The sequence below is a fragment of the Coturnix japonica genome, chromosome 5, assembly GCF_001577835.2.
Source record: "Coturnix japonica isolate 7356 chromosome 5, Coturnix japonica 2.1, whole genome shotgun sequence".
Taxonomy (NCBI): Eukaryota; Metazoa; Chordata; class Aves; order Galliformes; family Phasianidae; genus Coturnix; species Coturnix japonica.
This window is the reverse complement of record NC_029520.1, coordinates 28064996-28092792: the sequence shown is the minus strand read 5'-3', so window position 1 is coordinate 28092792 and position 27797 is coordinate 28064996. Positions and strand designations below refer to the sequence as shown.

The window sequence follows — 27797 nt, the reverse complement described above, 5'->3', positions numbered from 1 at the left end:
GCCAGCAAGTTTAGGCTGCTGCAACTTGCCTTCCTACGGTCACATCCTACACCCATCTGGAGATGGCAGCTACTGCAGGAACACAGCAGTGCGTTTGTTTCGGGCATCATATCCTTGGGAGCACGTGACATTTCTGCACTTTCAGGATATGTCCTGATGGCTCCTGGGCTCCAGGAGGGTCGGGGATTGGTTGCTTCCTGTAAATTACCTGAATGGCCCACAACTGGCTTTAATGAGCATCTGCTTTCCCTGTACAGACTGTCACAGCAGCTCTCAGCAGGAGCTTCTGCAGGGGAGTCCCCGTGTTTAGCAAAGAGCAGGTCTCTGCAGGGCAAGGGGGATCTACCAGGATGCTGGAAAACTGTCTCAGCCAGTTGCTGTCTCAGCCATTTGCTGAATTCACTGGTTTTTCAGTGCTCCTTGTAAAGCCAAATCTTGGAAATACTGAAGTTTTGTGGATTGTTATGATTTTAATGCTCAGAAGAAGGGAAGCACCAAAAGGGATTTTTTTGGAAGTGCCACACGATTAGTTTCCTACTGAGCAAAGTATTTTCTTATTGTAGAAATTGAATGGATTTGTTAATTGCATTTTGGGTTATCCAGGGGCTCTGGATACATTGTCCTTTACACAAGGAAATGTAAATAAACACAGCTCCTCTGAATCCCTGCCTAGCTAAGCCAAATTGAGAGCAGCTCATATAAATGGTACTGTGGGCTGATGTCCCTTACCTCAGAGACATGGGGTTAGAGCTGGTCTCCATTCTATGCAGAAATGGGGACCGGTCTGTAAAATGGATCAAATAATTCCCAGCTCCCTGAAGCACTTTGGAAGCATGTTGTGGTTTTAAATGGGTTTGTAGCTCCCTGTGTAAGACAAGCTTACAGATAAGCTTTAGAAACTGAGGGAATATCTTGAGTGCTAAAAGAAGGTGTTTTGGTACAAAAAGTACTCAAGGCTCAAATTGAATCCAATTCATGTTACACTTTAGGAATCATTGAAATTATAGAAAAATTAAAAACAAACAAGATACCCTAGTCACAATACTTCACAAAATCTCAGAAGTAACCAAAACCACCTGATAAATACTGTGCTATGCAAAAAACTCAGTTCTATTTCCAGACAACTAGATAAGATGATCTTAACAGAGCTGTTAACTTGTGAGTAGATCTGTAACTCTCTGTTAACAGTAACCACATTAACTGCATTTAGGGTAAATGCAGAACACCAAACTGGCAGTGATGCATCACTTATACCCTATCTATGCTGTATTTCAAGCGCAAGTGGTACTTGTCTAGTGGGTTGGCTTGAAAGAAATCTGCTTGCTGCACTGCTTTGTATTTAGTAGCTTGAAGGTCATTGGTGCTGTTTCCAGCTGCCTAGGGTACATGTGTGCAAGCAACGTATTTGATGAGAATACGTATCTTTTTGAGGTAGGTTAAAACTGAAAGCGTGGGAGGGAAATGAACCTGAGAGGGTTCCTGGCAGTGTTTCTTCTGCAATTAAGCTTCTTGAATCAGCAGCTTGGGAACAAATTGCAACATGGTCCTAAGAAACGTCATTGCTGCATGGGTTGAACTGGCTATCTGCGCAGGAGCCTCTGATGTTGCGCCGTTGTGCAGAAGTAGTGTCATCTCTGCTCATAATCTGACTGAAATGGGTGGGACTAAACCGTATTGAGCTTCTGTCACTGCTTGGGTAGTGCATGCAGGGCACGCATTTCACGTGGCACCCGCCACAGCCACATGGCTGCACAGCCTCCATCTGGCCCCTCAGTACCTCCTCTGCACTCGTCCTTACCCCCATGCCAGGAGAAGTCTGACCTCACCTGCAGTGCCCTGCTGTGCTGCAGGCCACGGCCTCTGTGGTGGGAATCCAGCCTGACCTTCCTGGCCCCTGCTGTTCCTACCCTGTCCCATTCAGAAACTGTTAATCATCCTGAACTACTTACGGGTTTTGTGATCTTAAACAGGGCTTGAACTCAACTTTCTAGAGGTGAAAACATAATGTCTTACTGTAACTCATTTTACCAGCCAATCCTATCCTGAACCTAACAATATTTTAATCACAAAATCCAACCTCAAAACCCACAGCATTTTCAGTTACTGTATTTCATCACCACACAGCTCAAAACAACTCTTTTTTTTTTCAACCACCCTTGTTTTTTTTACAGTGAATCACAAACCATGGAACTTAACAGACGGAAAAGACCCAGAGAAATTCTCTCTCACTAACCCTGGTGTATATAAGGAATAATATAATTAGAGTAAAAAACATCTCTTTACAGTCATGCGGGTATAGCAGAGCTCTAGGAGTCAGCCTCCTCTTTGTTGAGACAGATAGACCATCCTAAACAAGCAAAAAAAGTGTTCCTGCTTCAAAACGCTTGTGGTGATGCCTTTTTTAATCAGCCTAAGGAATGGAGCACTTTTTCCCCAGAAGGCAATTCCATGCTCTACGAGATTTTACCATTACTCTTTATTTCCTGGTAGGTCTCCTGCTGCTCACTTTGCTGCTATTCTTGGCCATGCCTCCTTGAATCACACCAAGGAATAATTAACAATAATATAACTCTGGGTGTCAGCAGGTTTTGCCCACCAGAAGTTAGCCGTCATGAATGCTCTGTGCAGTACCCACTAATACTGTTCAGCTGTTCCTGGGAAGGCTGGTCCCTCTTAGTCACCAGTTTATTGGTGAGAAAACTGGGACACGGGAATTTAAACTCTCATAGAAAGACTACAGGACAGCCAAGGGAGTATACCTGATCTTCGGGCTGTCACTCCTAAGCAACAGCCACCTTTCTTCCCATGGTGATTACACTCCTGAGAATCAGTGGGTCTTTCACAACCCGATGATGTGTTTACAGTTCCCAGCCTCAGTGTGCCTGGCCCTAGAGGTGCTGGGACAATGACTTCCAGTACATGTAGTGCTTGTACTGAGGAGCTGGAATGGGACCCTCAGCCCTGGGCTGCATCCCAGTCTTACTGGCAGTGAAGTTAATCAGAGTTACTCTGGAGTGAAGGATGTGTATCCAACAGCACCATCTGGCCCACACAAATTTGTGTAAACTGTGGCCCTTGTGTTTGGCATTGTTGGCCCTGGTTGGCATCCATGCTGGCAAGTGGCCATACCTGGGGTTGCCCTGGTGGGGATGTGCAGAACTTTTCCACCACCATCTCTACAGACCCCTCAGGGCAGGACAGATCCAGCCACAGCCCAAATGGAATACCCTCTGTGCCTTGATCAACTCAGTAAGACATTATGCATCTTCCTATGTGGGGGCTTGCAAAATTAGCATTCATAGAGCTTCCCCCAGCCCCGTTCCCTCTAAGTTACACCCACATTTTTCTCATGAGTGACTCACTGTTAAAACAGAATGTTTCTCCAGCTAGAATTCTATGCTATGTATTAGAAACAGCTGAGCTGCCTTAATAGCAAGTTGCATGGGTGTCTGTGAGACCATGTGTGCCTGAGTGTATGGACACGCACACATGTGTATGTATGCTTTTTCTGTTTTTAATTTGAGTTTCTCCTTTGCCCTTTCCACTCCTTTTCCTTTCAGTTTCTTCTATTTATTTATTTTCCCCCCTCCTCCTCTTCTTCTGTGCATGTAAAATATATCCACAAACACATTCGGGGTTTGAAGAGCAATATAAAATGACCTCATCCATTCCTTTGTGGATAAACAGAAGGAAGGCCATGGAGTTATTTCATGTGGTACAAGAAAAAAAAGAGTTAAACCAGATCAGTTTAAGTTAAACAAAGGAAAGCTCGAAATGAAATAACAGGAACAACATCCTTGGTTTGTTAGATTGAGGCATAATTACTTTCTCCGGGGCAACGACTGGGCATTTTGCACACTGCTGTTTTGGAGTGACAGTGCTGCTTTGTGCACCTCTGAAATCAGCACACGGTAAGTGACCGGGGCAGAGCTGTCAGATGGCAGGTTTCTTGGGGTGATTAAAAGGCCATACGTGAGGTTGTTGTAAAGGAAAATTCCAATGGCTGGGTGCAATATTTAGAGAACATAAACAAGAGGGTTGATGGTCAGACATGTTCATATGTAAACACTGTTCCCACTTAGATTATCACACACTGAAGTCTTCCCCAGAAACCTCATACATTCAGCCCCTTTGCAAAAGTTACAAAGCCAGGTAGGTTGGGGATGTGCTGAAGGTAAGAGCTGTTCTGGGAAACTAACCTTACAGCACATCTGCCATTCAGCCTGAAGGAGCACAGCACTGTCTTTGTAATGTGATGCCACCAGGGCACACATCCCCATTCCACTCCCACCTCTACCATCTTCTGCCACTGTGTCCCAGCTGATGCCATCATGGCTGCCAGGGCACCCTGCTCTCACCTGTGCACTGGGGGGGGGAGAAACAGATTTGGTTGCTTTGTTGTGGCCAGAAGGGCTTCAGCTGTGTGCTGTACAAGGCAGGGGCAGACCTCCTCCACCTATTGCTCTGCAGCAGGTGAGGGCAATGAACAACTTAACAGGCCAAACAGGCAGGGCAAGTTCCCCTCATGCTCGCTTCACCACCTACAGCACTGGGGCTGAAGTCTCTACTTGAATGAAAGTGCAAGTGTTAGGTGTGGTGTATGAGTTATGCATAAAAAGATTAATGTGTTTAAGGGTAGAGCCCCAACTACCAGCTAACAGCCATGAATGAGCCTTGGGGCGAGCCCAAGCCAGCTTCCACTCCAACCAATAGAGGTATGTATGGTCTTTTGGCTTCAGTGGGAACAGGATGAGGTCCTTCATGGCCAGCCAAGGAGCGATTAGTCTAATGATGTAATAGTGCTTGTAACTGCCTGCTCAGGCTTAATTCAGCTCTTTTGTGAACAGGCACTATGGCAGATTGTAATTATGTGATCACACACTATTTGTTCCACAAGAAGCTACCTCACTGGAAGCCCATGTGGGTGGTGAGGCAGGCTGGGCTGAGGGCAGTAGGGCCTGCTCCAGCCCCTCTGCCTTGTCCTGCCTCCCACTGCAACTGGCTTCCTGCAGGGTCTTGAGCAAGAAAGCATTCCAACGTCTGTGAGGAGTTCAGGTTTCACCAGCAACACAAGCCTGGCTTTTTCTAAATATAGGAACTTGGTTTTGCAATCTTACTGATCTCTGAGCGTGGCTTTATGTAAGGGGCAGTCAACAGGCATAATGGCTTTAGGTTTAAACTGCTTTTACAGCCTACCCAGATCCATGTGGCAGGAGGTATGAGAATCCCTTGGCTCATCTGCCAAGGCGTGGTGGCACACCTATCTGCTGGCAGCTGCAGGCTGGATTGCTGTTGGCAGCAATAGCAGTCGAAAACAAAAGGTTTTATCTCCTTGATCTTACACCACATGCTCTCTCTGCTTCTGGCCATCTTTCCAATCTCACCTTCTACTTCATTTAAAGTGCTCCAGGGACTCTGCTGGCCTGGCTTCCAGCATCCCCAAAACAGGTAGCTGAAAGGCTGCCTGAAGATCTGCACTGATAAACAGGAGACATGAATGGAGGGAGACTATGAAAGGAAACTGCAGCAGGGTTTCCACCGCGTGGTGGTTGCTCTTGGTTCAGCTCACTTGCACTGGTGTTGGTATCACAGGGATAACCCAGTTGCTGCAGCTTAGCCCTTTACTGACTGGGATCTCTTAGAGGGTGAGGCAGTGTCCTGGGTTGGTGTGGGTAGAGCTGAGAGCTCCCAAAAGACAAATGCTCTGATATAGAAAACGAACAAACATTCAGCAGAAACTGGGGTCAGTCCCCTGAGTGTGGCTGGAGTAGTAGCGTGTCAAAAGAGCCTCATTCTGCTCACTGAAGCTATTTTGTGGGCCTGATTTTTATCTTATGCAGGGATGGAGTAACCACACTGATGTCACTGGACTGACACCAGTATAAAACTGGTGTGTGTGACTGGTGAAATAGGTCAGATTTCTGTGTGCGGAGGTGCAGCTGCTGAGCACAGTGATAAAGAGATTTTGCAGCTATTTCCTCCAGTGGCCCTGCAGGGCTCCCCAGCTCCGTGAGCCGCCCGCTGCCCTAGAACTGGGCTGTGGGGTTTCCTACAGCACCTCTGTCTGCCCAGGCAAGCAGTTTCCACAGGTCTGTGACAGAAAAATGCTAATTTTGTTGATGTTCCACACTTCCTGTTGCTAAAATCAAGATGTAGCACTATGTGCCTGCTCCTGTAGAGCTCACATCAAAACTGCCCAGTTTGTTGAATGGAAGAAAGTAGCTGAGGAGTCAATGTGGTACTAATTTTGACCACTGATCAGCCGCTTGATTTCACACCCTATTTTTTATACTTCAGCACAGGGCATTATTATTACTATAATCCCATGTGGGTACTTGACTTTTTATAAAAGCTTTCCACTGGAGACGTGGAATGAAGTGTTGTCCTCAGAGCTGCATTAATGTCTGAGGCTGGGCTGGCTCTGCCGTGGTGCAGAGGGTAATGGTACCCTGGGATTTCTGCAAGCTGCTAATAAACAACCCATGTCTCTCCTTTGGATGAGTCCCTTTCACAGAGCCGTGTCAGTGCAATCCGCCCCACACCCATCACACCTAATCCCTTCTTGGAAGTAAATATTGAAAGAGGAAAAAAAAAAGAAAACACATGAAATGAGGGAGAAAGGAAAGCAATGCCCAGGGAGCTTGGCTGAGCTCCACATCCCCCACGCAGGGAACAGGGCAGCTGACTTCTAGCCTTCCAGGTGATGTAATGTGAATTAAAGTTCGTTCGGCGCTGCACACACCTCTGCCTCTTGGCATGGAGCAGGTGAGGGCCAGCTGGCAGCTCTGGAAGCCACCAGCAAGCAGGACAGCCTGGTGTGTGTGTAGGAGATGGCTTTGTGCTTCCCTTGCCCCTGCTGCTTCTGGGGTACGCTCTGCTTCTGGAACCAAAGCTTTCCAGCTTGCCCACGGGCTACATGGAAATAAGAGGAGGTGGAAGCAAGAAGCAACTTGCTTGTCACACAGGAAAGCAGCTTGAAGTTTGTTGCTACTAAGCTGCATGTTACAGCTTTGTAATGAGCGGCCTGAACACTAGCCGTGGTTAAAAATCGACTTTATCCCCTCAGAAGAGAATGGCTGTTTGCCAGCCTAAGGCCCTGACCAAATGCACTGCCAGCAGTCAGGTTTTCCCCTATTCATTGCAATAGGTCAGCACAGTGTTGCTCCATACCTGCCTGATGTTTTGCTGTGATTCTTCACCCTCATGAGGTGCTGTGTTTCTCCCCTGGTCTCGTTTTGCTGCCGACGTGGGTGCCTGTGGGACTGTTTGTTGACAGACGTGGTGACCACTTTTACTACACGTGTAGTGTGGGGTTTTTGTTCCTTTTTTCTCCAACACTTTTCTGGGTAATATTTTCCACCTTTGGTCTCAACCCACATTCCTTTTCTCAGAAAACAGTCACCTCAGTGATATTTCCGCATGTGTGTAAACACACACGTTAAAATAGCCTGCTTCATGTAGATACCATTAGAAAACTCCATTACCACGATATTAGTTTAGCTAAACCCAGGAGCGGTCTGAAACAAGTCGCAACCACGCAGCGCACATGCTGCTCATGCAGAGCTTGCTGTTTCTACCCAGCCCTTGCTGGCAGGTCCCTGTGGCTGGAGGGGAACCCAGGGGACAGGTGAGGTGGATGCTCCTCATAGCCCATCCCCAGGAGGGGAGCACTGGGCTGGCCTTCCCCTCCAGCTGCAGGGTTGCTGCCTGCCAGCTGAGAGGATGCTGGGGCAGTGACCAACCCTAGGGCAGCCTTAGGACAGAGATAGCACTGACCTGTCCTCACAGCCACTGTGGACACATTTACATATAAAAGCCAAACCTGAGAGATAAATAACTGATAAACCTGCCCTTTTTTCAGGTGCTGGAAAGTCTGACTGCCTTCCTTATTACAAACACAGGTTTAAATAGTATTCACCTCAGGGGTGTGGATGACTTTATCTTGGTTAGGAATCCATGGAAACGACTGTTAACCCCTAGCATTGTAATACATTGCCCAATGCATCTATATAAACACAAAGAATATTTATAGTGTGATGATCCCTTGGGTTCATTAAATACCATAACAAGGACTTTTGGAAAGCAGCCAGGTATCCTGCTCTTCCATACTATATTAAGAAAGGCCAAGCTGTTACAAGAAAAGATTGAATATATTTTTTTTAAACTAGCCTTGAATTATTTAGCACGTTCTCGGAGGGATTGTTGTCTCACGTCCCTTCTCAGCATCTGAGGTCCAGGGGTCTGGGACGCCACAACCAGCCTGTGGGGTCAACCCTGTTCTGCTTCCCTTGGGAAGCTGCAGCCCTGGAGCGCTTCACTTCCCCCCTCACAGGCACCAGCACGCTGCACTGCACAAGCACAGGTCTGCTCCAAGAAATGGTCCTGTACAAACACATATGGTGAGGTCTCGCAGTCTTAAAGAGAGAGAAAGCAGCAGCAGCCCACACAAATTTAATTGGTAGAGGTTAACTCTGGAAAGCAGTACACCCGAATTAAAAAAGGCAGGTTTTATGAAGCTACGTAAGGCCATGTATGGCTTTAGCATGTTAGCAAAGTTAGGGCTGAGACAGTGTTCAGCAAGAGAAAGAATTCACTTCTGGTGCTTGAGAAAGAAAAGGTTCTGCAGTTCATTATGTGGCTTGTCTGTGTCAGTGCTGCAGGGCTGAAAGAAATAAAAAGCAATAAAATCCGACTTTGTCTCTAATACCAGCAGATCCGTGGCTAATATGCAAAGGCGCATGTTCTGTTTTGTAAGACAGTACTGTTTTTCCATAGCCTTTTTTTTTTTTTTTTTTTCACAGAAAGCCCACGCTTTCAGAGTAAGGCTGATACAGTTTCCTTTTCAGGGGCAGTCGACTTCAGAAAAACAGAGCTGCCGTTTCCAGCAATTCCCGAGTGCTTGGGGTGCATCTCACTGTCAGCAGAGGTGCAGGCAGCCCCTGCCAGCTGCCACGTCCCAGGGCACAGGGTTCAGTTGGGCTAAGGGTGCAGCAGCCCAGCAGGCCCCGTCCTGCTTCCTGTGCCACAGCCTTGCATCAGGTTTGCAAACCTCTCCGGTTTATCCCAGCTTTTTGCATTAGAGAAAAGGGGTCAGTGAGTTACAGGAAGCTGTGCCTGTGTTGTATCTGGTGCTCCTGCAGGATTTCAACAGTTTCACTTCCAGTTCAGCCCAAAGCTGAAGTGTCAAAGCAGCAAGAACACAGTTATATATGTTCATACATATATATATAAAAGAGAGAAGTTTTACATGTATTTCGTAATTCTGAAAGATTTTCCAGCAGTGGCTGAGGATGACTAACAACAGTCAGGGTATGAGGGTGATTTGGTGTGAAGGGACCCTGCACAAAGCAGTCCTTCAGCAGGCAGGGGCCAGATGCAGTGGGGTGCTGGGATCAGAGCATGCCAGAGGGCTTCCCGTGTTTCCTACAGCCCTGCCATGATGGCAGACACAGGCTCAGGTGCTATCAGAGGGGCAGCAGCAGCTGATGGTTGAGTGCTGTGTGTGAGGTGGCCTGGGGCAGGAGCATCCCTCAAGACCACCTGCAGACCCACACCCAGTGCTCACCTCCTGCAGTGGGATGCAGCTGAGTGGGACGTAGGGGCCTGATTCTACTTCCACCAGTGTTTTTCTGCATCAGCCTTCTGCAAAGGCTGCTGTCAGCCACACAATCCCCAGAGGTACATAGTCTTATTGAGGAAAGATTGGTCAGACTGTTGACACATTGTGGGGGAGGGAAATCTTTTAGCCAAACTTCTTCATCCACCTCTAGTGCCTTCTCTGCTGCAAAGAAAGGGCTGCTCTCATTCTCTTCTTTCATTGCAGTTAATTAGTGAGTCCAAGCCAGCACTCCTCAGAGCTGGTGGCTCCCTTAATCTCCCGGTTGCTAGGGCATGCTGACATGCTTCACTGGTACTGGTTCCAGCATGGTGTGGGGGATTGTGGAAAGAAAGAGTAAAGGGCTGATCAAACAGAGGCCAATTAAAAAAAAAAAAAAAAAGCAGCTCTTTTACATGGGGATAGGAAATTCATAATGGGGGAAAGTAGAGGGTGAATGATAAGGCCTAAAGGATCTCATTAAATTGAGGCCAGCTGAGCAGATTTACCTTATTTCACTCTCTCTGCCACTCCCATGATAGAGAACTTTTATCAAAGTGTTGGGTCAGGATGACTTCCTCATAAAACACTGGGTAGAAATAAAAGTCTAATTGTTTTCCTGAGAGTTTTTGTAAATCCACCCTTTAAATGCTTGGGAAGCAAGCTGGAGCCTCAGTGAAGTGTGCTGCTTGGTTGAATATATGCTGCAGGTGAGAGTCCCATGGATCATTACCATTTCCTCATCATCTCATCTGGATTCCCAGGAAACAGAAGTTAAATAGGACACGTGAAGCTCTAGGAAGACAGAAGTAAACCCTGAGTGTAAATGTGAGCTTTGTCTATATTCAAGCAAGGTGCTCAGGGAAAGTCTCATACAGGTGTTGTTGTTTGGGTTTTTTTAGGACCTCTGGTAAGTGGCTGCTATTTGTTGCCTCAGAAGAGCAAGGATTCCACCACAGCATGTCTCAGTGAGCAAATGGGTATCTTGAAGAGCTGGAGACTTCAGGCAGCTGCAAGTTGACAGGTAAGCTTCTTAGAAGGTCTGTGCTTAACAGAAGAAATGAGGGTAGGGCTTAATCCTTTGCTGGCAACCATCACAATGTCAGAATGTGGTAATTGGCAGTGAATTCTTTTTCTTTAATCCAAAAATCAGCCAGATAATGTATCAGAACTATGTTTTGAGAGTCTACCTGAGTGATGGGTTGCAAAACAGAAGCAAGCACCTGTCCTACGCATCCATTTGCTGATAAAGCCAAGGGATGAGCACTTGCATTGCTGTGATGATTCTCCTCTTGGGGTTCTGGAAAGATGTGGATGACTGTGGTCTTGCTGGCTGGCACAGCTCTGGGTGCCAGGAAGAGTGTAGCAGTGGCAAATGGCACGTTTTCTCTGCTCAAATGTCAGTTTTAGCTGGAAAATCTCTGTAGTCTTTCTGGTTTCACTTGTTTTGTACCTCTAAAGGCAGAGTTGTTGTTTGTTTGTTTACTTTTCAAGCCACATCTCTTCTTTTACTGGAGAGCGCTCCATTATTGTAAGTGATTACATTAACCTCTCTTGCCTGGAGGTCCTTCTCACCACCTTAATACCTCCCTTTGGCCAAGAATTCCTGTCTTGCAGTGCAGGTGAGGGGCATGGATTTCTCACTTGTATTGGAAGGGAGGAGGTTAACTGTTTCCAAAGATCAGGTCAACCTTTAAATGTGCAAATACTATTTTTATTAATCTCTCCTCCTTCCAGTAGTTTTCCCTCCCATCTGGCTATAGGAGTACACAGGCACCACTACTCTACGGAGAATGCCAGATTTTCCACATGGTAGCTCAGCCTGAGTACAGTTTTAGTTTTAATCTTTTTCAGGTATCAAGCCATCCTTCTTCAGGCTATTGTAAGAAAATCTCTTTTTGCTGAGGGATTTCCTCTGAAAAAGGATTGGGGTTTTGGCGTCTAACACATCCCCCACCCTCCTTTCTCTTTCCACAATCTTTCTATCATAGCTTAGATCTGCATAGCAAGTTTCTGCCAGCAGGACTGCAGCCAGAACTATGATGAGACATGTTGAGGTGGGGTGCGGGGACGTCACACTTGTCCCCTGCCTTGCCTGAATGAGCCATGCTTGCAAACATACTGTTTTGTAATACAATCTCAATGAGTGAATGCATCCCTTTCATAAACATACCTTTAGATAGTGGGGTGTACTGGTACAGAGAAATTTGGTTTGCTAGGAACCTTTCATTAATGCTGGTCCTCATATCTTAGCGTGTATGGGCATGCAATAGGTAGCATGCTCCTTCTTCATTCACTCCACCCATCTCCACTCACTGAGAGTCTTGTGAAGAGAGAGGGAGTGCAAGCTCAGTGAGCCTTTGTTTGCTCTATTGGACATACATTAATAGAAGAGAGATGGAGAGAGTTTCTGTTGCCTTCTTCTGGCAGAAGAGATATCATCCATTACCCAGCATCACTATCTATCTTAATGTTGTTTTATACTCATTTTGCACTCAGTGTTAATGGCAGCATTGTGTGCAGGACAGTGGAGAACTTGTCTTTTGTTTCGGGAGTTTAATGCCCTCCTGCCTTTACCAGCATTGACATGTTGCTGCATCTTGCAACACCACCATTCACCTTTCCTTCCAAGGGTGTTTTTTGTTTTTCTAGTTTTTTTGCAAGTAATCCTATGAAGATGAGAAATGTCTCTGTCATGCTCGCCTGCTTTTTAGATGTTGGTACACAATTTGCTTCTATGTATCAGTCTCTAAACCTAACTCACCTGCATTGTCATGGGGGAAAAGGTGTGACCAGACAGGATAAAATCAAATGGCTGAAAGCAGGATAAATCCAGTCCAGAAGGCTTGGTTTAAGAGTAGCTGGACAAGGGGATTCTTTGCTGTCAGCATTATTTTTCTAGGCTGAGAAGGAGAGATTTTCTTCTTTCCACCAAGGAAAATTGTGATAAGGCTGGATAGCAACTGGAGGAGGACAACACAGCCATTATGGTTTATTCTTTCTAATGTTAACCTCTAACAATCTATAAATAATGTGTAGGTTTCCACATTCTGTAGTTTATCAGCAGGATGTTTTGTCACTTGTTTTATGATCCTAGATAGCTGCTTTGGTTTAAACAGCAGTGAACGTGCCCCAGCCTATGAGAGATGCCTGGGGTCGTGGGCTCAGCTGAAACACATGTGATGCTGTCCTCTCAGCTGTGACAACTGGCTGACACTGCAAAACATGCAGGAACCTTTAAAACAAAAGAAGCAGAATGGAAAGGAAGGAGACTCATAGTTAGGCAAGCAGCCAGCTTTTCTGCTTTTTCCTCTGAGCCTTCACTTCTGGAAGTCTCTGCTTGCAATGTCCCTACTATCAACTGATGTCTTAGCTGTTCATTTATGGGGAATTATAACTAAAGGGAACTGGAGCAGTATCTGAAATTCACTTCCGCTTGGGCAACAGAAGGGCTGTCTGAATTCCTTCCCCTTTTGGCTGCTCGCGCTGCTCATTTGAAAGAGCACCATTATAGTGTTATAACACTGCTGTATTTACAGTGTTGCTTTACAGCTACAGCTTTCTCAAGCAGTGAGCTTTTTGCCTGTCTTTACTGATGTGAAGAGTATGTGATGATAGCAGATAAGCTGGGGTTTCTGTGCAGGCAGGAGTTTAGCATGATTATGTTACTAGTGGAGTGAGTTTTCCATATGTATGAGAACAAAAAAATGTTCCTCACTCTGTCAGCTTGGTTGGTTGTGCCGTCAAGTCTGGGAAGCCAGCTGAGAGGGAAGCCAGCAAAAGAAATGTACCAAACAGGAACAGATGTTTTACTAATGAGCAGTTGCAACAAACTTGATGGATACTTCTGGCTGTAAACATCTCTAGCATTTAGGGGTATTTAAATTTCAGGTCTGTATTGGGAGATCTTGTCACTTGTACCCATCACCTCTGATAATGACAGGAGGTTACACAGAGGCAAACCAACAGAAATGGAGTATGCCCATGAAGGACTCAGTCATTTAGTAGTTAAAAGTATGTCATTTGGGGCTTTAGACAAGTGCAGAGTTTTAATGATGTGGAAAGCACCTCAGAGAGAACAGCAGTGAGCACAGGCTATCCTGAAATTGGGCAAATAAGTAGGAAATTAGTAGATAAATCATCAGGTCTTTGATCTTAGCCTCAAGGAAAAAAGCATGCAGAAGCAGGACTAGATATCTGAGGACAAAATCACAAAGGCTAAACAGCAAAATGAGATCCAATTAACAAGAGACTTTAAAGTAACAAGTAGGTTTTCTTTATCACTGTAGCAGCAAGAGGACAACCCAGGCACTGCCATACAGTGGAGAAAGCAGCCTATGGGCAGATTTTGGCCAGACTCACAGGGCATTTCATACCTTTTCTTGCTCTTTTTTTTCCTCTTCAGATAACCACTGCAATTGATGTCAGTGACAGAAGGGGGGTGAGATCACAAAAACTAGAGCAGAGAATGAGTTAGAAAATCCCTCTGTGTTAGTGTCCAAGACAGTTGGACCAGAGGAATTTCAGCATAGGTTAATTGCACCAGCCAGTTATTTAACCTCAAGTCCTAGCCATAGCCTAGCCTAGCTTCTGCTATGTTACAGGTCCCAGGAACACACTTAGAAGCCTGGAAAGTGTGGGTGTAGTTCCTGCCCTTAAAAGGGGAAAAAAAGGAGGAGCCAGGGTTTGCAGATTGTTCAGTTCAGCTTCAATTCCCAGAAAAACACTGGAACAAACGATCAAACTTTTGTAAGCACGTAGAATAAAACAAAGAGATGAATAACGGCCAACGTGTAGTTGTCAAAAACAAACGGCTGTGTAAAATGGTTCAAACTTCCTTTCATGTCAGAGCAAAAAACCTTGTTGATAAGGGATAAGCAATAGTTGTCCTCTGTTTTGACTGCCGGGCACCTCTCGTCACAGTGTAATGTGATCCTCGTAAGCAAATAAAGGGAACCTGTGCTAGATGGGGCTGGCCGTGGGTGATGCAATATTAGTTGGAAAACCACACACACGGAGTAGTTATTAGTTATCCTTTAGAAAGGGAAAGGTGGATCAAGAGACTGTACTGGGTCAGCGTGATTGGAGGTGATTATGGACAGCTTGGACAATGGAATAAGAAATATCACATTCTTTTCTACTGCAGAGTTGGAAGGGAGCTATAGATATACTGAAATATAAAGCTACAATTAACAACTAGTTAGACAAATGGTGTCCAAAGTAGGATTCATTTCAGTAAAGAACGCTGTAAGTTTTGGTAGACAGGCATTGCTGGGAATAATTAATTTTGTTTATATAGGGTAGTTAAATATTTTCCCAAGTAGCAACTCTACATAAAAATATCTGAGAAATGTTTCAGATCACAATCCAAATGGGAGTTAATTGCTAATGCAAAAATGGCAAATGCCTGCTGAGAATATGTAAATAGGCACAGACCCTCCAAGTAGGCCTTCTTTCAGTTCTCTGTAAGGCCATAGGTCAGTTATGGGTGCTGTGGATGGGGTCTGGAGGATGGCAGTGGGAATCATCAGAGTTGTTAAAAACAAGATCCAGGAAGAATGATCAAAGTGATGTTATTTAGTCTAGTTAAAACTGAAGGAGATGGGGCTCCTCCTGTTGATTATGCATGAGGTGGTTGGGAAAAAGAGAGTATGTTGTTTTCCATGTTCCTGATGGACAGGACAAGTAGTGAGCTTAAATTATAGCAAAGGTTAGATGTTAGAAGAAAGAAAGCTGTAAGGGTAATGGCACCCAGGAGTATCTGGGGTGGCTGTGGGCTCACTGTCCTGTGTTTAGGATGAGGTTAGGCAAGCATTTGTCACGAATGGCATAAGTATAATGATCTTGTCTTGGGATTTGAGTCTGGACTGAATGATCATTTGAGATCCCTTCCAGCCATATAAATCTCAGATTCTATCCTGACTGCTGAAGAATGCCAAGATTACAAGTGCTCCACTTTTGTGGTTTCATGAGTGAGAGCCAAGTCTTGCAGGAGCAAGATGTGCTGCTTGCGGATTTGCAGGAAAAGGGTTTTGGTGGCAGGTAACACGATCAAAGAATGAGACATCCTTAGATTATGAGGATGTCAAGCTGCAAGGTTTCTCTTGCTTTTAAATGTCTCTGAAGCTAACCACAGTGATGATGCATGACAGTAGGATTGAGAGCACTGATGAGTATAAAACATCCTTCCCGTTGTGCCTGCACACTAATCACAGCCAAGCAGAGCTGGCCTCCCTGATCTACAGAATACAAGAGTGCTCGCCTCTGTTTCGGTGGGAACCAGAGGCCTGTTCAGCCTGCAGCACTGGCACTAGTGACGCAGGCTGGCACTGGCAGTGCTAAAGCTGCCACAGGCTCCATCAGACGCTGGGGAATAGAAATATGAGTGATTGGTTTTTTTTGTCTGGAGTCCCCACAGGGCATTATGGACAGAGCTTGCTAGAGATTATTTTCTGCAAGCACTTAGAGGAGTTTGCACTTCTCTAGGAATTCAAAGGGTGATAAGTGGAAAAGGGTATGAGGAAGGCAGAAATACGCTTTCTTTTTTTTAAGTTTCCAAAGACTGCTTTTACAAACATCAGTATATTAATAGAAAAAAAAAAAAAAAAAAAAGGCTTGTTTTAAAGAGGTGACTAACCCAATGTCCCTTGGAAAAAAACCAGCAGAGAGCAAACACTGGAGTCCTTTAACTCCGTGTCATAATTTATAGCAGGTTTGCAATTGTGAAATCTCTCAGCGACGTGGGACAGATGTTATGGTGAGGAAAATAAAACAAACAGACAAGGGGATGGGAAATGCAGAGAAGATGAAATGACATCGTGTTGTAATCCTTATGGGAAATCTCTATACAGCTTTCCAAAATACTGTACTGGTGAGCAATTAGGAAACTAGACAAGCTATATAAACAGAGCCACTAGAGGTCTGTGACTGTTCCCATGCAGCTTCCTCAGCAAGCACAAGCCTCAAGGCAACTTTGGGGAGGGGAGAATTTCTGCCCACCATCTTCTCAATGGTCCCTTTAATATGCTGTCCAGAGCTATTTGCGTAAGAAATGCACACAAGTGGAGGTTTTCCAGTGCTTGCTCCTGTTCCTATGGCAGTAGATCAAAGGCAGTAACAATACAGAGTTAATTAATTCAGGAGAAGGAATTCCCACTTGCAGCGGTCTTAACCCAGCAGTAGAGGGAAGGTGTCAATCATAAGGGCAAAAACTGCTGAAACTGCCATGGATTTGTGGTTGTTTTTTTCCCTCACTAAGGAGGGCAGGTAAATGGTGAATGTCACCTGAGCTTCAGAAAAAAGCTTCAGGGAAGAGTTTATATATAACCAACAGCTTATGGGTGAGCGGCAGTCATCCTGCTTCAGGAAACCTAAGTAGAAACCAGGCCTGTAGTTTTCTAAAAGGAAATATCTTTGAGGGAAGTGTATTTTCCCCATCCTGGTCAAGTTTACAGAACATCCTGCTCAGCCCTACTCAGGCCTCCTATTCCCACAATGAAGACCAGCAGCATCCCCAAGGGCAGCAAAACTGGCCAAAGGAAGGTGTGGGCGGGAGCTCATCTTCCAGTTCTGCAGCCTTCCAGTTCTGTACAATTTGCAGGAGCAGGCTGCTCAAAATGACTGTGAAGAACCTAAAGCATTCAGCTGTACCCACAGGAGTGTGGGCAAAACCCTTGAACAGAGAGAACTGTTAACCAGGAAGCAAAGCCTTTCTGGAAGCAGCACGTAGGGATAGCCACTGGCACACCTGGGATTTCTCGAATGCCTTGAAGACAGGAGGGGAAAAAGAGGAGGAAGCTTACTGAGATTTTTTTTGTTTTTCTTTCTTTTTTCTTGGGCTAGAAGTTACCCTGCTAGTAATTTGATTTGTACCTAGAAAGAGAAACCTTAGAGATCATTAGAGAATGGAAATGTGGACACTGTGACTACTTGCCTGTCAAAAATATATTGTCCCTGAGTGGGAATGGAGCAGGAGATAGGACCACATGTGAAACAAAATAGTATGAGATTTGACTGATTATTATTATTTTTTTTTTAATTCACAGATACATTTTTTGTTCTCAAACTAAGTGTCACATACATTGTTTCACTCATACAGGGGTAAGGCTCCTGTTGGCTTTTCCTTAAACAACCACAGAATATAGAAATTGAAGTCAGTTTAAGAATCGGTCATCCTTTTCTCTTTCTGGCCTCACTTTCCTTTTCATATGTGGCTCACCTAACTTGATCTTTATTTATTTCTCAGTGTGAGGGAAGAGACCCGGCAGGATCCTTTGGGGGACTTCTGCAAGCCGCCAGCATTGAGCAAACAGAGCCCTGCCACAGCTGATAAGCCACGTTAAACCCTGTGTCCAATATGTAGTTTGGTGTGATGTGCAAAAGGGTTGAATCTGTCTTGCTGAAAATGAAATGAAGGATTCTTCCCATGGGCAGAACAGGGACAGAGGCCTAATATCTGACTGTTGCAAGCTGATGGTTTGTCTATTGCTCTGTAAAATAAGTACTAATTGCAAAAATCAGATAGATGGGACTTAGATCTGATGGCCTTGTCTGCTTGCTTATCTTCAAACTCCAGCTTACGTTGCTCCATCCCAATATCACAAAATCTTCAGGTTTGGACAAACCAGAGGGGATCTTTGTGTTAAAGCATCTGACAGCCGATTTTGCCAGTTTTAACTGGAATCATGCGTGCACTTCCCAGCACCGCACGTGGCAAATGCTCTTACCTACACAGAGACCTCTGTGTGCCCGTTCATTTAGACACATCGACTGTGCCCACATTAGGGCTCATGCCAAAGCGTGTGTGTGTGCATGTGGTTTCTCATCATACATATTTTCACTGAAATGAGGATGTTAAGGGAGAATGGACCTTTTCATTTCTAGGAAGGACCTGAACCATCATATTGTATGTAGCTCTGGAAAAAGGAAGTACTGCCATTTGGAAGAAAGTTTAGGGGCTCTGAAGAGGATGGCCCCTTCGTGTCAGCATAATTCAATTTCTCTATTTACGGGAAGTGTCCCTGTTAGACAGCTTGAAGTGTGGCCAAGGACAGGCTGTATAAGGCCTAACTGTACTCCCTTATACAACTCGGTAGCAAAACCCTTGACACCTTCAGCCTTGTATTTTAGATTTATCATGTATCATACATTGTTGTGTTTCCTTGGGAGTTACGTTTTTTCATGGTCTTTTGCAAGAGTTCAGTGGCTTTGCAGGGGCATTGCAAGAACTTTCTTATACTGGGCTGATGACAAGAGCTGTACTGGATCAGGCCAAGGACTGGTCAGTCTGGCATTCCATAAAGCATTTCCTTGGACTGCATTGGTGGCATATGACTTGTGCAAAGGCCAACTCATACTGAAGCCAGCCTGTTGCATAGAGCCAGCGTGCGCAAGGGAGCATCTTGCAAGCTTCCATCAGGTGGGACCCACGTGCTAGGGCATGTGGAATAGAGGACATTTCAGCCCCCAAGGTGCTTCCAGAAGGAGGTGGGGTGATGCTTGCTGGTGACCTTGCTTCTGAGATAGGAGATCTTAGAATTAATAACTTAAAAAGTATTGTTTTTGTTATAATTACTAGGTTCTTTTGGCACTCATGCCCTTCGTCGCTGCACTTCAGATGTTGAGTTTGCCACTTCAGTTCTAAGGAAGTCTGTGGGCTGTTTGCCTTGTAGCTGGAGTTTAGGGCCAAAGCATGTACTGTAACCTGAGCCTTAAAGGTTTTCCATGTTATTAAGTAAGCAAGTTGGAGCCTGCCCCTCACTCCTTTTCTGAGGATGACTAAAGTACTGAAAATGAAACATATGCACACTGCCTATAAACTAGCTTCATAAAAACATACCTGCAGTAGTGCAACTTTTTGTTAGTGTCACATGTGAGAAGAATGTGTGAAGACTAGGAGAGTATGCACAGCCTCATCCTGGTGCTGCGTCTAATGATACTTTGATATGACACATACCACTGTAGTGTGCAAGCTTCTGACTTTCTGAGCCAGCCTTCAAGAAGGAGGCCGAAGAGCATTTGTCTCCTGTGTGCCATTTGCCTTGTCAGCAATGAGCTAAAAACAAACCTCTGTATGCTCACAGTGATGGCTGGACTTGGCCTGGTCCCTCTGCGAGTGTGATTAAGGCATCCAACTTTCTGTGGTCCCTGATAAGGTGGAACTGTTTGTTATGGATGGCTCTGATTTTCCTCTGGGGGCATTGTTGGGAAGGGCAGGCTGGGACCTTCACTGTGAACTTCCGTAACTTAAAACATCTGAAATTATTCTATTTTAACTTAAATTTGATTTGTCGGGGGCAGAGAAGAATCTTAATTTATTTTTAATAAAATTTCCAGGAAGGTTTTTTAATTTTTTATTTTTTAACCAGTAATACAATGACAACAGTCTGATAATTTCAACTTAGAATACTTTTTCTTGAAATCAGCTCTTTTTGTGTACCGTTCCCATCCTCCTTTGCAACCCCAGATAATGAGGGGCAGTCTGTTCCTGAAGGCTGTTCTAAAATAATCACCCAACAGTAGGGCCAACTTCTTACCTCAGCCACAGTAATGAATCCCTTTGAACGAGGAGCGCAACGCAGTAGGTATGTGAGCAATGCTCAGCCACGCGTTGTATGCCAGATATTGGGCGGGCTGCAAAGCGGGCAGGTCTCCAAAGCTGGAACAGCATTCCTGATATGACTTTCCCATGCCCGTCACAAAGAGCTGTTACAAGAGGTGACAATTGGGTGCCTGAGCTGAGCTTTTGCTCCCTCCTTCCCTTTGCTGTGTTCCTGATATCTCTCAAGAGGGAAGTGATAGGGGAGTACTGGCTCATCTCAGTGCTTCTGCGAATTCCCCTTTTCTTGACTGGCCCTCCTTCTGCTTGCTGTGCTGACTGCAAGATCCGGGAGCACTGGGGTTGTGGCTGCAGTGGCAGAATAAAGGCACAGGTCAGAGTGTATGAAAAGAAAAGCATATTCTGTTGCTTGGACACTTTGTTTCGCAAGGCCAAACTGAATCATACTGTTTCCTCCCACGCAGAAACCCCCTTCTGATGGAGTTATGTCTTGCATACCTAATAGCTTAGATCAGCATAAGACAACTTCTCTGCAAAGCTGAGGAAAGCCATGCCTTCAAAGCAGTAGAGAGTGGACAGATGTCATCCTGTTCAGCTTCATCCCCATACTGACACCTCGGATAATGACGCTGTCATGGTGAAATGTTCCAGAGGAAAATGGTGTGATGCAAAAAGCATAGTCACGTCTTGCTTAGACAGACAAGAATAACTGGGATGGCCCATTAAAATTTCAGTTGCTCCACACTTCTTCACTAGAGTCTTGCTGACAACAAGCATAAGAGATTGTGGGCTTGTTCCGATCAAGCTGCTGCTCTTCATGGGCTTGTTTATCAGGCAGCAGTGAATGGGAAGAAGCTTCATTCCCAGTAAGCCTCACCCGTAGAGCTCCCTTCTATGCACCTGGGTGAGGGCTTTCTGAAGCAGCCCAGGTGCTGGTAGGTTTGGTGTCCTAACCTTGCACTATGTTCAGAGCATACAAAAGGAGTACTGTGTCATTTGCTGCCTGGCAGAGAGCTCCCAGTGGCTGTCTATGTGCCACATTTACGTGCGAAACCCAGCTGAGGGTCACCATTGTGAGAAAGCAGTACAGAAGGAGCCAGGGAGAGGTCAGTGGTATCTGATGAGTGGCTGACTGGCCAGGAGCTCCAGGTGTTTTATCCAAAGACTTGTATGCATGTATTACATTATGCAGCAGAGATTTTTGCATAATACGGGATAAAGAATAAATTTTTGGTGCTGTATAAGAAAGATTTGGACTGTGAGGAGATGGGAAGAGCTACCTTAGAAAGATCTTCTCTATTTTATACTGGGGAATTGCAGCCTTTTCCCCCAGGGATTACAGAGGTTGTGAGGCCTGTACTTCAAGCTTATGTGTTTAAATTGTTGAATTCGATGCACTTTTGTGAGGCAAGTCTAGCCCAGTATTTTCCATTTCAGTTTAACTGTGCTCAGAACACTTTTGCAGAACAGAAGTTGTATTTTTTCAGACACAATCCTTAACACCCTGCTCTGGGTGTCCCTGCATGAGCCGGGGTTGGACCAGGTGGACTTACAGGTCCCTGCCAACCTCAAACTCTCTGTGATTCTCTGTGCCAGCCTGTGCCCTTGTCCTTAACCAGCTTCCATCCCAGCCCCTCCTTGTCCCTCAGCACAAGCCCAGTTAGGCACTGTCTGCCTTGGCGCTCACTGTCCTCCAGCAGCAGCCACCAGCCGGTCGCACGGTTTATTTTGGAGGCCGGCGTTAATCCCCTCCACCCTCGTGCCCCTTGGTTTACAGTATTGCAGCCGCTTCCAGCCTGCGATAGTGGGGCGGCCTCTGGGTGACCCAGGATTAGTGTAAATATTTTGCTTTCACTGGGAGGAAATGTGACATACATTTGGGATGGAAGTTATCCAGAGACTTCAGCCTTGGGAGCCAAACCACCAGGAAGCCCGTGCTGTGGTGGTCTGGAGGTGCTGTGCTGTCACACATGTTGGGCTGTCTCAATGTGGCACCAGAGTGAGTGCTGCTGGTGGTCAGCGCTGGGAGCAAGGAGTGAAGGTGCCCTCACTGCCTGCACATGGCATGGTACAGGGTGGCACAGTATGGTATGGTGTAGCATGGTATGGCACAGCATGGCATGCATGGCCACGGGTGGACTTTGAAATCTGGCTCCCAGCTGAGTGATGTTCGGAGCTGATGACACTTGTGCTCATCTGCCTTAGTCTCTCTGGTTGTAACACGTGCTTTAAAAGGAATAATAATACAGTGCTTCAAGGCATATTATATGAAGTAGTTGGTGTCGCGTTTTACATCTGATAAATATTAATTAACGGTATTTCAGACTACAAAAGGTGCTGAGGTCTCATGCTTGAGAGAAATGTATCTCCCAGATTTAGCCCTAATCTTGCTGTATTATGCATTTGATTTGGCACGGCTGATTACCCCGGAGTGGTGTCTGCTTGTTCAGCATTCCTGCGTCGCACAAGGAGGTGCCGAGTCCCCATGGTACAGCCCGGCAGCAGGCGCTGGGACTCGCTGAGCCAGATCGGCCAGAATGGGCGAGCTGCAGCAGGTAGAGGGTTTTCTTTTGATAAGTATCCAGAAATTAAGGCACTGACTTGTTGAGGCTTTAGGCCGTGCTTAGACCCCATCCTGATAATCCGCTGTTAGCTTAATTATCAACCTTTGTTTCTCCAGACAGTCAAATTTGTCACGGAGCAAATGCTCCGTGTTGGATTCCCTTGTGAAAGCCTCAATAGTGGATAATTTAAAATCAAATTACAGTGACACAGTCTGCCACTAAAGTTACATCAGGACTTTATGCTCTAAAACAAAAGCTGAACAAACTGCCCTGCAATGCTCAGGCGGTTTGCTGAGCCAGGGGGGCTGCTCATGGACTTCTTAGGAAGATATGCGGCGAATGCTAAACATACCCTGACGTTCCTTGTGCTGCTGCCCAGGCTCAGCACTCTGCTCACCCTTACATGCAGGGATGTCCAAACTGGTGGCGCTGAATGCTGACACTGAGTGCTGAATCCTACTAGGAAGACCTCAGGAGTGAGTCACTGGGAAGGGAATTAACCCATTATGTAGCACATGCTGCTGGAGTGCTGTGCTGAAATGCAGGGGAGGATTAAAGCAACGGAATCCCGTATTCTTTATCTAGTAATTTTTAATGTTAGACTCTCTGCCTTGGTGCTATGGTATCTCAGCCAGCACGTGTGTGGACTGCTCACCATTCCTATTCGCTATTTGGAGCTTCAGATCTTGCAGACACACCTATGGGACATTGCACTGTCTGCAGCCTGGGCTGGTCCTGCCCACACACATTCAGACCTGGGGCTGGGATCTCACTGTGGGATTTGAGTTGACCAAACCCCTTCTAAGGGCAACTGCTGAGGCTCTGAAATGGGGCCTGCCTTCAGGTGGCCAAGGCAGCAAATGCTGGGTGAAGTGCCATTGCGTGAGCTGGGCTGGCTGTGGCCATGGGTGCAAAAAGCTGGGAACAGGGTTGGGGCTCACAGCTATTGCAGGCATGCTCAGCTCTTCTGGGCTGTTGAAAGACCCGTCTCCCATCACAGTGCTGTGTTTGACAACAGATTAGCCAGATTCCTTTGAGCTTTTCTTGTGCTGAAAGGATGTGTCCCAAAGCAGCCACGGGACAGCCCACATGTCCCACACTAGCAGTTCTTTTTGATCTGTTTTTCCTTTGACATTGTCTGTTGTATGTCTCCCCTCATAAATTTATGCCTTTTCAATGCAGTTGGTTTGGGTTTGGGTAAAGGCTGAAGTGCCATCCAAAAGACCAGCTGGAAGAGTGTGGTTTCGTCCATTTTGGAGCCGACAGCAGGAGAGGTGGTTTTATCTGAGAAATGAAGGTGCTGAGTGCAGTTTAATTATGTCTCTCTGTGTGTGTGAGGGTGAGAGTGGGGGGGGGGGAGGCTGGCAAAAACAAAGTGCTGTAGCTTCAAGTAGAAACAGCTAATTTAGCTGAGTGCCAAAACTGATGCCAGCTCCAGGTAAGTTGTGCTGCTCCTCCTGTTCCAGTCAGCAACAGGAACTATCACTGAGAGCATCTCATAAACGGAAGGGTAGATGTGCTGGAAACTGTGACTGTGGGGGCAGCCTTCTGTGATTAGAGCTGTGTCTATGGGAATACCTGGGTTGATGCACGTGCTACATTTCTAAGCACAAAGCTCTCCCATACTAAGGTTTATATTTTAAAAAGAAATGGAGGAGAAACAACAAGCATGTGCCATGTGTTCCTGAGCTAGGAACCACCAAGAGCCATGCACAGCCAGGAAATGTGCCATGCTGGCTGAGAGGAACCTGGGAGGGCTCCCTCCTTTCAAGTCCTCTATCACTACATCAGATGCTTGAAGATTGCACCTCTCCCCAAACCCTCATCTTCTTTTGCGGAATAATAAGCAAATAGGTTTGAGCCTGTTGCCTGCAGGGAAATGGTTTTGTAATGGAAGGAGCACCCTGCACTAAATCAACAAACAGGAGAATGTCTGTGTTTGTTTTTCCATGTGCAGGAGGTGAAGGTTGCAACCACACCGGGGTTTCTCTCACATCCTCTCCACTTGACACCGGGCAGGGACAAGCACAGACGCACACAAGGCTGTATGGGAGTGTGTAAGTGGGATCACAAACACACTGAGCCACCTGGGCACTGCCCTGGTGCTGTGCCATTGCATCTCTTCCGAGCCCCCACCTGTGCAGCTGCACAGCAGTGCATGGGGGAGTGCAGCTGGGCTACAGCTGACCAACAGAGACAAAACGGAAGCTTTTTATCTTTAACTCTTCTTAGTTCCCTGCTCTAGTTCACTCTCAGACCACACGAGATCCCAACTCCTGCAGGTGGCACTGCCTATGTGGGTGCTCGCAGCCCTCTGGCCCAGGGCAAGGGATGGCCTGCAGCACCTCATCTACATGCGCTTCCTTAGGTACTCATGCACTTTCATTAACACAGCTCATTTCAAATAGGGTGGGTAGGTTTGTTTATTGGCTCTAAGTACAGAGCTACCGGTATACTTTTTGTGCATGGTACATTTGCACTGCTTTGCTGGCATTGCTGAGGAACGTGCCTAGCACAGGCGCAAACTCATAGCTAATTTGGAGAAAGATGATTATCTGGGCAGGCAGAGAGGGCTGCAACCCTCTCTTCCGTTGCGTCCCAAAGACCGTACGTTATTGGGAAGCTTTTCATATGCTTAGTGCTCAGGGAGCATTTGCCAGGGTAAGGTCTGGAGAGAGTTTACGATTGAGTCTTGACTTACACGGATGTATCCACCTTGCCCACATATTCCCAGCATTTGAACCAGTGGCTCAAAACCAGGCTATGCACAAAGGAGTGCTCTAAGAGTGCATATGCTACAGACAGCTCTCTCCAGGCCTACTCCTGATGCAGTTATATATGCCCATATATTTTTCATATGTATTTCCCATCAGCCCTCCTTGTTCCAAAACAGGTAAAAAGATAGGTGTAAATGTGTGTGTGTCTGTATGTCAGAACAGGCACTCCTGTGCATATACAAGTATGTGCAGACACATGCAGATATGACTGTGCCCATGCAGGTCAGAATTACTCGTCATGTTTAAACGCTTGTCCTGCCATACAACCAACATATGCGCAAGTCTGCTCTAAGAAGCCAATTTTCTTTCCCCCCTGAACTGCCAAATGCTGGAACCCTCAGGCTAGCTGTTGTGGTTCCCTGATTCCCAGGTTTCTTCTGCAGCCTGCTAATAAGCAGCACTACAAGATTCCTGGGATGAAGTTTTGTGTAAATCACCTTCTAGGCATTAGACTTTTCCCAGCAAAAGAGCGGGGCGGCTGTTGAGAGGAGGGAGAATTGTTCCCTTTGATGTGGGGATTAGTTCACATGTCAACGTTATCCCCCTTTTTTTTAATATGCTGTGATTTACAGGGAGGGCGGCTATGGGAGATAGCCACAGGGACACCCACGTGGGGCCGGCTGAGAGACACCACCTCCCAGGAGATACCTACAACTAAGGCAGCTGGCATCAACAGAAAGGCTGCAATTATAACAACAACAACAAAATCTTAAAAAATGACCTGCTTTGCCTAACAAATGCTTTCTAAATCTTAGAAATCTTACGGAGTTGGAAATGGGTTTCCCAGCAGCAGAAGGGGAGTCTTTTGCACATCTGTAATAAAGACATTATAAATACAAAAAGTTTGGTCTGTATTCCCACTTAGAGCACACATCAGGAGTGGGAATGAGTGTGACTCCAAAAGCGATTATACTCACTGGAAACATACTTAGCATCACCACTGCTCTGGTAAGAGTCTCCACGCTGTTTTGCATGAATCTTTTATCAGCTCTTTATGAAAACTTCACGTTTTGGTCAAAAGTTATGTAGTTGTTCTGCGATCCAATCTTTTGTCTCTTAGTGTTAGAGGAAGCTTTCCTGATGCTGTTCATGGGAACTGGATAAGGCCGTGAGTCATTACGCTGGGAGCCATGTTCGGAGCAGCTTTGCTTAGCATATCTGCATTGTTTAGGCTTATTGCTTTGTGCGGGCTGAGGCACTGGCAAAGGAGACTGATGCATAAATGCAGTAAGAAGAATTTTAACCAGCTGTATTTAAAGAGTCTGCTGCATTTTGTTTTGAAGTTCTACTTACTTTTGCCCTTTTCAGTTTCTAATATATTTATATGCACATTTGTTTTTCTATGAAACTTTGAGAAATTCTAGTGAAGCAGCCCCTTTTTGTATGCTTCAGAGGAACACTAAGCAGGAGGTTAATTTCCAGCCAGGCCATCACCGGAGTGTTTCCCTGCATGGCAGTGCTGGTGCTGGGGGGATGAGAGTGTGGTGGCTCAGACTTCAGAGCTATTCCAAGACTCTGCCCTCTGCCATAACTTTTCCCGTGTTGTTTAGGCTGCAGAGGTAACATAGGGTCTTCCTTGGGTGTTTCCCACCAACTCCTTTCCCATCCAGATACCCCAGCCCCTCATCCACCTGATGCTGCTCCCCACACTGGCCCCTCCTGGTATGTCAGTGGCAGCACAGCCACTGCGTGGACACTGTCCCGCGATGGGCAGACAAAAGCCACTTCACTGCTGTGACGCTCCCAGAGGCCTCCCGCAATCCCCCTGCTATTCTCTCAGCAATAAAGAGGTTTTTGTGCCACCCCCCAGGAGGGCAGGGCTGCTGCTGCCAACCGGAGCGTGACGCATGGCAGGACGCACCCCGCACAGGCCGTGGTGTTGTGGCCACGTTCAAGTGTGGGTATGCAAAGAGACAGAGGCATGCCGAGTTTCTGCTCTCCTTCATAGGTGGCCCACTAAGGTCAGAAATCCATAATGTTTTCTGCTTGTATATTCAAGTTGTCAAACTGTTTGACTGGATGGATATCAAGCAATATCTTGAAGACACTGCTTTGTGTAAGGAAAGATCATTTGGTTGTCACTGGTTTCCCCTATTTCACCACTTCCCAGAATATGGAAAAGCTCCCCCCCAGTGTCCTGCCCTTCCTCTGGCACAGATGACCCACAAATGCTTCCTATGAACATGTTACTGTTTGGGTGCTCAGACTGATTTCCAGTCTCACTGTAAGTCTGAGCCTCTTCTGAGGGATTACATGCACTTCTCCTTCAATCAAGTAGACAGCGCTGGCTGGTTAAAACCTAG

At 46.0% G+C, this 27797-nt stretch overlaps 2 long non-coding RNA genes across 2 annotated transcripts in view; both read left to right on the top strand.

Moving 5' to 3' along the window:
• The first annotated feature begins 10150 nt into the window (after positions 1 to 10150).
• LOC107314957 overlaps positions 10151 to 27797 on the top strand; it is a 67842-nt gene continuing 50195 nt past the window's right edge. Inside the window, exons 1-2 of the long non-coding RNA XR_004307326.1 lie at positions 10151 to 10305; positions 10498 to 10619. This is a non-coding gene — a long non-coding RNA (uncharacterized LOC107314957). The remainder of the gene's footprint in view (positions 10306 to 10497; positions 10620 to 27797) is intronic.
• LOC107314958 lies at positions 22468 to 26537 on the top strand. Its single transcript, XR_001555691.2, has 3 exons — positions 22468 to 22708; positions 24675 to 24774; positions 26067 to 26537. It is a non-coding gene; the product is annotated as an uncharacterized LOC107314958 (long non-coding RNA).